This window comes from Vombatus ursinus, unplaced genomic scaffold (assembly GCF_900497805.2).
Source record: "Vombatus ursinus unplaced genomic scaffold, bare-nosed wombat genome assembly UNPS02014864.1, whole genome shotgun sequence".
Classification (NCBI taxonomy): domain Eukaryota; kingdom Metazoa; phylum Chordata; class Mammalia; order Diprotodontia; family Vombatidae; genus Vombatus; species Vombatus ursinus.
In genome coordinates this window covers 175527-184258 of record NW_020954642.1, presented here as the reverse complement: position 1 = coordinate 184258, position 8732 = coordinate 175527, and positions in this window count along the sequence as shown.

Genomic DNA, 8732 nt, shown 5'->3' with positions numbered 1-8732 from the left:
TTCTGGAACTTTTGTTCTTCCAAATAAATCCTGTTATTATTTTTTCTAACTCTATAAAATAATTTTTGATACTTTGATTGGTATGGCACTGAATAAGTAAATTAGCTTAGGTACAATTGTCATTTTTATAATATTAGCTCAGCCTACCCATGAGCAACTGATTTTTCCAATTATTTAGATCTAACTTTTTTTTTATGTGAAAAGTGTTTTGTAATTGTGTTCATTTAGTTTCTGGGTTTGTTACTGTAGGTAGATTCCTAAATATTTTACAGTGTCTACAGTAAGTTTAAATGGAATTTCTTTTTCTATCTCTTGCTATTGGGCTTTGTTGGTAATATGTAGAAATGCCGATGACTTATGTGGATTTATTTTATAGCCTACAACTTTGCTAAAGTTGTTTTATTATTTCAAGTAGTTTTTTACTTGATTCTCTAGGATTCTCTAAGTATATCTTCATGTCATCTGCAAAGAGTGATAACTTTGTTTCTTCTTTGCCTATTCTAATAGCTTCAATTTCTTTTTCTTCTATTATTGCTATTCATAACTTAGTTCAAGAGTTTTCTTAATTTCAATTTTATTAATTTTTCCATTGGCTTTCAATATTTTTAATTTAGTGTTTAATTGAGGATTTTTAATTTGTTCTTTTTCTAGTTTTGTTTTAGTTGTATGGCCAATCATTGATCTCCTCTTTTTCTATTTTATTTATGTTTCCAGGACAATATTGAACAACAGTGGTGATAATGGACATCCTTTTTTCACCCTGATCTTATTGGAAATGCTTCAAGCTTGTCCCCATTATGTATTATGCTCGCTGAAAGTTTTAGAGAGATACTATGTATTATTTTAAGGAAGACTCCATTTATGCCTATGCTCTCTAGTGTTTTCAGTAGGAATGGGTGTTGTAATTTGTCAAAAGTTTTTTTTCTGCATCTATTCAGATGATCATGTGGTTTCTTTTAGTTTTGGTGTTTATATGAACAATTATGCTGATAGATTTCCTAGTATTGAACCAGCCCTGCATTCCTAGTGTAAATCCTACTAGGTCATAGAGCAATATTCTTGTGATAAGTTGCTGTAATCTGTTTGCTAATATTTTATTTAAAATTTTTGTATCTATATTCATTAGAGAAATTGTTCTATAATTTTATTTCTCTTTTTTGACTCTTCCTGGTTTAGGTATCAGCACTACATTTGTATCATAAAAAGAATTTGGTAAGGCTCCTTCACCTATTTTCCCAAGTAGTCTATATAGTATTGGAATTAATTGTTCTTTAACTGTTCAATAGAATTCGCATGTAAATCCATCTGGCCCTGGAGATTTTTTCCTAGGGAGTTCATCAACAGCTTGTTCAATTTCTTTTTCTGAGAAGGGGTTATTTAAGTATTTTGCTTCCTCTTCTGTTAATCTGGGCAATTTATATTTTTGTAAATATGTATCCATTTGACTAAAATTGTCAAATTTGTTGGCATATAGTTGGGCAAAATCATTCCTAATTATTGTTTTAATTTACTCTTCCTTGACAGTAGATTCACCTTTTTCATTTTTGATACTAGTAATTTTATTTTCTTCTTTCTTTGTTTTATTTAAATTAGCCAAAGGTTTATCTTTTTTTTTAATAAAACCAGCTCTTACTTTCATTTATTAGTTCAAGAGTTTTCTTAATTTCAATTTTATTAATTTTTCCTTTGGCTTTCAATATTTTTAATTTGGTGTTTAATTGAGGATTTTTAATTTGTTCTTTTTCTAGTTTTGTTTTAGTTGTATGCCCAATTCATTGATCTCCTCTTTTTTTATTTTATTTATGTAAGCATTTAGAGATATAAAGCCTCCCCTAAGAACTGCTTTTGCATCCCATAAGTTTTGGTATATTGTCTCATTAAGGCCATTCTCTTGAATGAAGTTATTGATTGTTTCTATGATTTGTTGTTTGACCCAATCATTTACATATAATTTTTATTGCATCATGATCTGAAAAGGATGCATTTAATATTTCTGCCTTTCTGCATTGGATTGTGAGATTTTTATGCCCTAGTACATGCTCAATTTTTGTCTATGTGCCATGTACTGTCGAGTAGAAAATATATTCCTTTCTATCCCCATTCAGTTTTCTCCAGAGGTCTATCATACCTATCTTTTCTAATGTTCTATTCACCTCCTTAACTTCTTTCTTGTTTATTTTGTGGTTAGATTTATCTAGTTCAGAGAGGGGGAGGTTGAGGTCCCCCACTAATATAGTTTTGCTGTCTATTTCTTCCTGTAACTTCCTGAACTTCTCCTTTAAGAATTTGGATGCTATACCATTTGATGCATATATGTTTAGTAAAGATATTACTTCATTGTCTATGGTGACTTTTAGTAGGATGTAGTTTCCTTCCTTATCTCTTTTGATAAGATCTATTTTTGCTTTGTCTGAGATCAGGATTGCTGCCCCTGTTTTTTTTTTTTTTTTACTTCATCCGAAGCATGATGTATTCTGCTCTAGACTTTTACTTTTACTGTGTGTATCACTGTTTTTCAAATGTGTTTCCTCTAAACAGCATATTGTAAGATTATGGTTTTTAAACCATTCTTCTATCCACTTCAATTTTATGGGAGCATTCATCCCATTCTCATTCACAGTTATGATTACTCTCTGTGTCTTTTTTTCATCCTCCCCCCCCAGTTTATGCTTTTCTTTCTCCTTTCTCCTTTTCCCTCCTCATTAGTGTTTTACTTTTGACCACCACCTTCCTCAGTCCCTCCTCCTTTCTATTATCCCTTTCCCTTTTCTTTCCCTTTACACGTAGTGCTTCTTCCTTCCATTCTATCCCCCCTCCCTTTTCTTTCCCCTTTTCCCTCTGACTGCCTATAGGGCAAGTAAGGTTTCTATACCTGATTATGTTATTCCCTTCTTGAGCCAAATCTGATGAGAGTAAGGTTCAAACACAGCTAAACTCCTTTCCTTCCTTCCCTCTGTTGTAATAGGTTTTTGTGTCTTTTCCTCTAAAGTAATGTACCCTTGTCTGCCTCCTCCCTTGTCAGTACATTTTCTTAGATAAGACTAATACACTTACTTGGATCCATTTAACCCAATTGATTAGATTTTTTTTTATCATTACACCAAAGTCAAAGTACTCCTTTAACATGGTGTAATAACAATACAGTTCTCAAGAGTTGCAAGTGTCATTTTCCCTTGTAGGGATGTAAGCAGTTTGCCCTTATTAACAACATATTGTATCTTTCTGTCCCATTTACCTTTTTATGTCTCTCTTGAGTCTTGTACTTGATGATCAAATTTTCTGTTGAACTCTGGCTTTTTATCAGTAAGGTGTGGAGGTCCCGTATTCCATTGAATATCCATATCCTCCCCTGAAAGATCATGCTAATTTTCACTGGATAGTTGATCCTTGGTTGTAATCCAAGCTCTTTTGCCTTATGTAATGTCATGTTCCACACCCTATGGTCTTTTAATATAGAAGCTACTAGGTCTTGTGTAATCCTGACTGTGGTTTCATGATATTTAAATTGTTTCTTTCTGACTGCTTGCAGTATTTTCTCTTTGACTTGGTAATTTTGGAATTTGGCTATTACATTCCTTGGAATTTTCAATTTGGAATCTCTTTCAGGAGGTCAGCAGTGGATTCTTGCTATGGCTATTTTACCTTCTGGTTCTAAGACTTCAGGGCAGTTTTCCTTTATGATTTCCTGAAAGATACTGTCCAGGCTCTTTTTTTTTTCATCATGATTTTCAGGCAGACCAATAATTTTTAAATTGTCTCTCCTGGATCGATTTTCTGGGTATAACAACGGTTTTTACCAATGAGATATTTTATGTTTTCATCTATTTTTCATTTTTTTTGTTTCTGTTTGACTGATTCTTGCTGTCTCATAGAGTCATTAGCTTCCATTTTCCCCATTCTAATTTTTAACAAATTGTTTTCTTCTATTAGATTTTGAACCTCCTTCCCCATTTGGCCAATTGTATTTTTTAGGGACTCTTCTACCTCTCTCATTTGACTTTTAAAATCCTTCTTGAACTCTTTTAAGAAGGCTTTTTGGGCATCAGACCAATTCATATTCCTTTTTGAGGTTGCAGATGTGCGTGTATTGACAATGTTGTCCTCTAGAATTTCTGCCTGGATCTTCACTCTTCTCATGATATGAATCTATGATACATTTCTTTTTGCTCATGTTGTTTGATTTTTCCCTGGCCTTCAAAGAGATTGGGCTCTCCTGCTGGGGAGCAGAGGGCACTGACCCAAGCTTCTTGTGTTGGGAGCCTAGGGCCTGTTGGATGGCTTTATGTACTGGGTCCTCTAATGTTGGCAGTTGGAGGCTCTAAGGTTTTGTCAGCTTACCTGGTGTTGGGCTGGAATCAGCAAGGCTGGAACTCTTGGGCAACTCTTGGTTGCCTGCTTTTCCTTTCCTTTCACTTTCTTCAGCTCCTTTCAGACGAATGTGGTAGGGTGTTTATCTGCCCAGGGCCCTTTGTAGTGCAGCTTCCCTTATTTTTGCTGAGGCATTGGGAGACCCATTTGCTATAGAATGCTGAGGCACATAGTGATTTTCTGAGCTGGTTTCCACTGGTTCCCCTGCCCTCACTAAGTGACTCAGAGGTCCAGGTGTTGGTGTTTGCCTGCTCCACCATCTGAGTTTCAGGATCTCCTCCTGGTGTGTTAAAGTAGGGATTTCTGCTAGCTGTCTGGAATGCCTCCCATTCTGTACTGCTCCCCTTGCCCCAGGGCAAGTGGGGCCTCTCCCATTAATCTCTCAAGCTACCTGGGCTACTGCACTACTGCTCCCCATCTTTCTTCTGGTTCAGCTGTTCCAGAGTTTCCTGGGGCAATATTTTCTGGGCTTTCATAGGTTGATACGTGAGGGTGAGAGTGATTACCTTCTTACTCTGCCATCTTGGCTCCCAGAAGTGGAAGTCCCATATTCCTATTTCTTAAAGGGTAGTCATTACTCAAACTCAGATAACAAAAGAATTCTGCAGTATAGATAGACATTTAACTTTACTGAGGTCCTGGCTTATTGGCTTCAAGTCTCAAATCTTGTGATGTTTTTTTCTGTCTTCTTGTGCCTAGAAATATTTCTCATCTATCTTTTTGAAAATGTTCCCTTTTATGAGACTGTGTGTTTTGTCTGCACTTTTTAAGGCAATTTTAAAATTCTATACAGAAAATGGACCTCTGTGGTCTTTTGACTACTGCTCCCTGTTTTTCTTCTGGTTCAACTGTTCCAGGGTTTTTCCTGGGGTGATATTTTTCTGGGCTTTCAGAGGTTGATAGGGGAGGGTGAGAGCAACTACCTTTTTACTCCACTATCTTGGCTCCCAGAAGTGGAAATTATCAAAATAGATCTAATTTTAAGAGATATATTGAGAAATTTTTTTATGATTAAATGTACCATAGATAATGAAGCAATATTAATACTAAGCCTATATGCACCAAATGCTATAGTATCCAGTTTTTGAAAGGAAATGATAATTAAATTATAGATAGAAACAGATACCAAAACTATAATATTGGGAGACTTCAAATTTCCCCTCTCAGAGCTAGAAAAAAATCTAACCAAAAATAAATATGAAAGGAGTCAAGGAGGTGAATAGAATCTTAGATACTTTAGATATGATAGATATGTGGAAAGAGCTGAATTGGAATAGAAAATAATATAACTTTACTTCACTTTTTTTGAGATTTTTATACCTTAATACAATGGCAATTTGTGTGAAGGTGCCATGCACTGCTGAGTTTAAGTATATATTCCTTTACTATTCAATATTCTTGAGATGACATACTTACCTTTTTTTCTCAAATTTTCTTCATCTCCTTAATTTTTTTGTTATTCATTTTAATTTTAGATTTATCTTGGTCTGGTAGGGGTAAATTGACATCCCAAAGAGTATAGTATTGCTGTCTATTTTTTTGTATAATCCTTTTCTCTTTTCCTTTAAGAATTCAGATGCAAGGGCACCTAGGTGGTATAGTGAATAAAGCACCAACCCTGGAGTCAGGAGCACCAGAGTTCAAATCTGGCCTCAGACACATAATATTCACTAGCTGTGTGACTCTGGGCAAGTCACTTAACCCCAATTGCCTCACCAAAAAAAAAATTAAACAAAATCAGATTCTATATTGTTGATACACAAGAAACCTTACAACTACAATATTCTGAAGGAGGATATCTAATCCTCTCCCACATTAAGAATGCTCAGCCTTCATTAGACTTCTTTCTATGATTTCATCCTTAAGTTTTCCTTTTGTTTCTCCTGAGTCTTGTGTTTGTCCAATTTTCTATTAAGCTCTATTCTTTTGACCAGGAATAATTGAAAGTTCACTTGTTGTGACCTTTATCTAACTAATAAATATATATGTTCAGTATTAATATTAATTTTTTATCCATGGTAACTGTTAGTCAAATATATTTTCCTTGTTTATATTTTTATAGTTACACTTTTTTTTAATTTGTATGACATCATAATGCCTTTCTCACTTCAGCTGAAACAAAATTAGTTCTGTCCAAACTCTTATTTTAACTCTCTGTATCTTTTTATTTCAAGTGTATTTCTTAAAAGAACATATTGATATATTCTAATCTCTAATCCATTTTGCTACCCTTTTCCATTTCATCCTATTCATATTCAAATATATTATAGCTAACTGTATTTTCCTCCATTCTATTATATATATATACATCTTTAATTTTTACCTTGTCCCATCCTCCAGAGTCTGTTTTGCTCCCGAACACTCTCTCTTTTAAACTGCCCCGCTTTATCACTTCTTTTTCTCCTACTTCTATATTGGTTAAGATCAATTTTTGTATCAAACTGTGTGTACTGTTTACTTAACCATTCTTGAACCAGTTTGAAGAGATTGTGTTTGAACCATCGCCTGATGTACATTGCATTGTTAACTCTTTTTTTGCCTATCCAATTTCTACGTGGTAGTTTTCCCCATTCTCCCTTCCCTTTACCCTCTCTTCTAATGTTTTCCTCTTTCTTATCCTTCCATTCTTCTTTTGATGTTATCCCAACATAACAGGATCACACCCAGACACTCTATTTAATTAGACTCCTTCTAAGAACTCTTATGATTATAACATTCTGAAAGGTTAATGCATTCTCTTCCCATATTAAAATGTAAATCATTCTACATTGTTTATTCCTTTATGATTTTTCCCTCTTGTTTACCTTCTTTTGTTTACCTTTAGTCATGTTTTTGAATGTAAAATTTTCTATTTGTCTCTGTTCATTTCATCAGGAATCCTTGAAAGTGTACTTGTTGTGACCTCTCTCTGTGTGACCTTTGTTTGACTAATAAAGATGAGGAATCATGCAAAATACTTTCAGGAGTGACTGCCTATGAACTTATGGCATTATCCCTTGGTCAAATTTGAGTTGCAGCAAGGTTTCCCCAGAAAGTGAAGGTTTTGGTACTAAAAGAGAGCAAATTTTTCAATAACATAATGTGATATCTTCAGTCAACTTCTGTTTTCTTCCATGTTTAATTTCACATGATTATATGACTTTTAGACCATTGTGATTTTAGACACATAGTGTACCTTTATGTCAGTAAGGTATTTGACAGACCTAACAATATCCAAATTGGCAATACAAAAATATGTCCAGTCAAATCAAGTCTTTAAGCATTTACTAAATGTCTACTATATACTATGTGCCAGCCACCATGCCAAGTGCTAGGTGAGCTAGGCAAGAATAAAATTAGGTGGATTTTGGATGGGTTAGTGATCAGATAATAGAGAATATGAAAAAGTAGTATGTAATTCATTTCTGATATACCTAAGGAAATTTTCTTGTGGAGTGTCCTAGGGACATCTTGCTGATTGAAAGTATCTATGCTGATTAACACTTAAAACAGTGGTTTTAAGAGTCCATACATAATGTGTTTATGAAATTTAAATATAATGCAAAGCTGGAACAGATACTTAATATCTTGACTGAAAATCAGCATTTAAAAGAACTTGGAGAGGATGATGCCAGATAATATTTTATATTTATACAATCCTTAAAGTTTTTTTTTTATTCTTGGAAGTCATTGAGCTTCCTCTTACCATAGATCTTCAAGGTGAGGTTCAATATGAATTTATGCCAAATGCTATAGAGTGGAAATTTACAAGGGTTGGGGCATTGGACTAAACACCCTAGAAAATCTGTATTAAACTCTAATATTAAATACCTTAGTTCTGTAGATGGAGTAAGTTCTAACAGCTAGAAAAAGTCTTAGGCAGAAATGGATTTAACCACTGTAACCCATTTCCTTTCCCTATGTAACAGGATAATTTTGAGAATCAAATATTTTAATCTACATGAAAGCCATCTGAGAAATTGAAATTTGCTATATTATTGTGAGGCATATTTAAGCTAAGTATGCTGTTTCTGTTGTTGTCATATTATTATAATTCTATCTTTCATTTTCAAAGAGGACCAATGATATCATGTGGTTGATATCTTGATTTGAATGTAAATTAGATTTCAGTAAGGCAGAGCTGTACAAAGTATTCAGTCTCCCTCTATCCTCTGGAATCAGTGGCAAAACTAAAGTTAAAATGATGGCTGTGGCTCAGGCTGTAATGGATGAACTTGGCCTTTTGAAACTAATGTCTTTCCCAGGTTTCAGTTTGTCCAAGGCAATGCCCATTCAATGACTAAGGGCTAGGTAAGAATTGAGACAAAAGATTGCCCAATTTACCTTCACAGAAATATCAATCTGAGAGTGGAAGATCCTTAGGG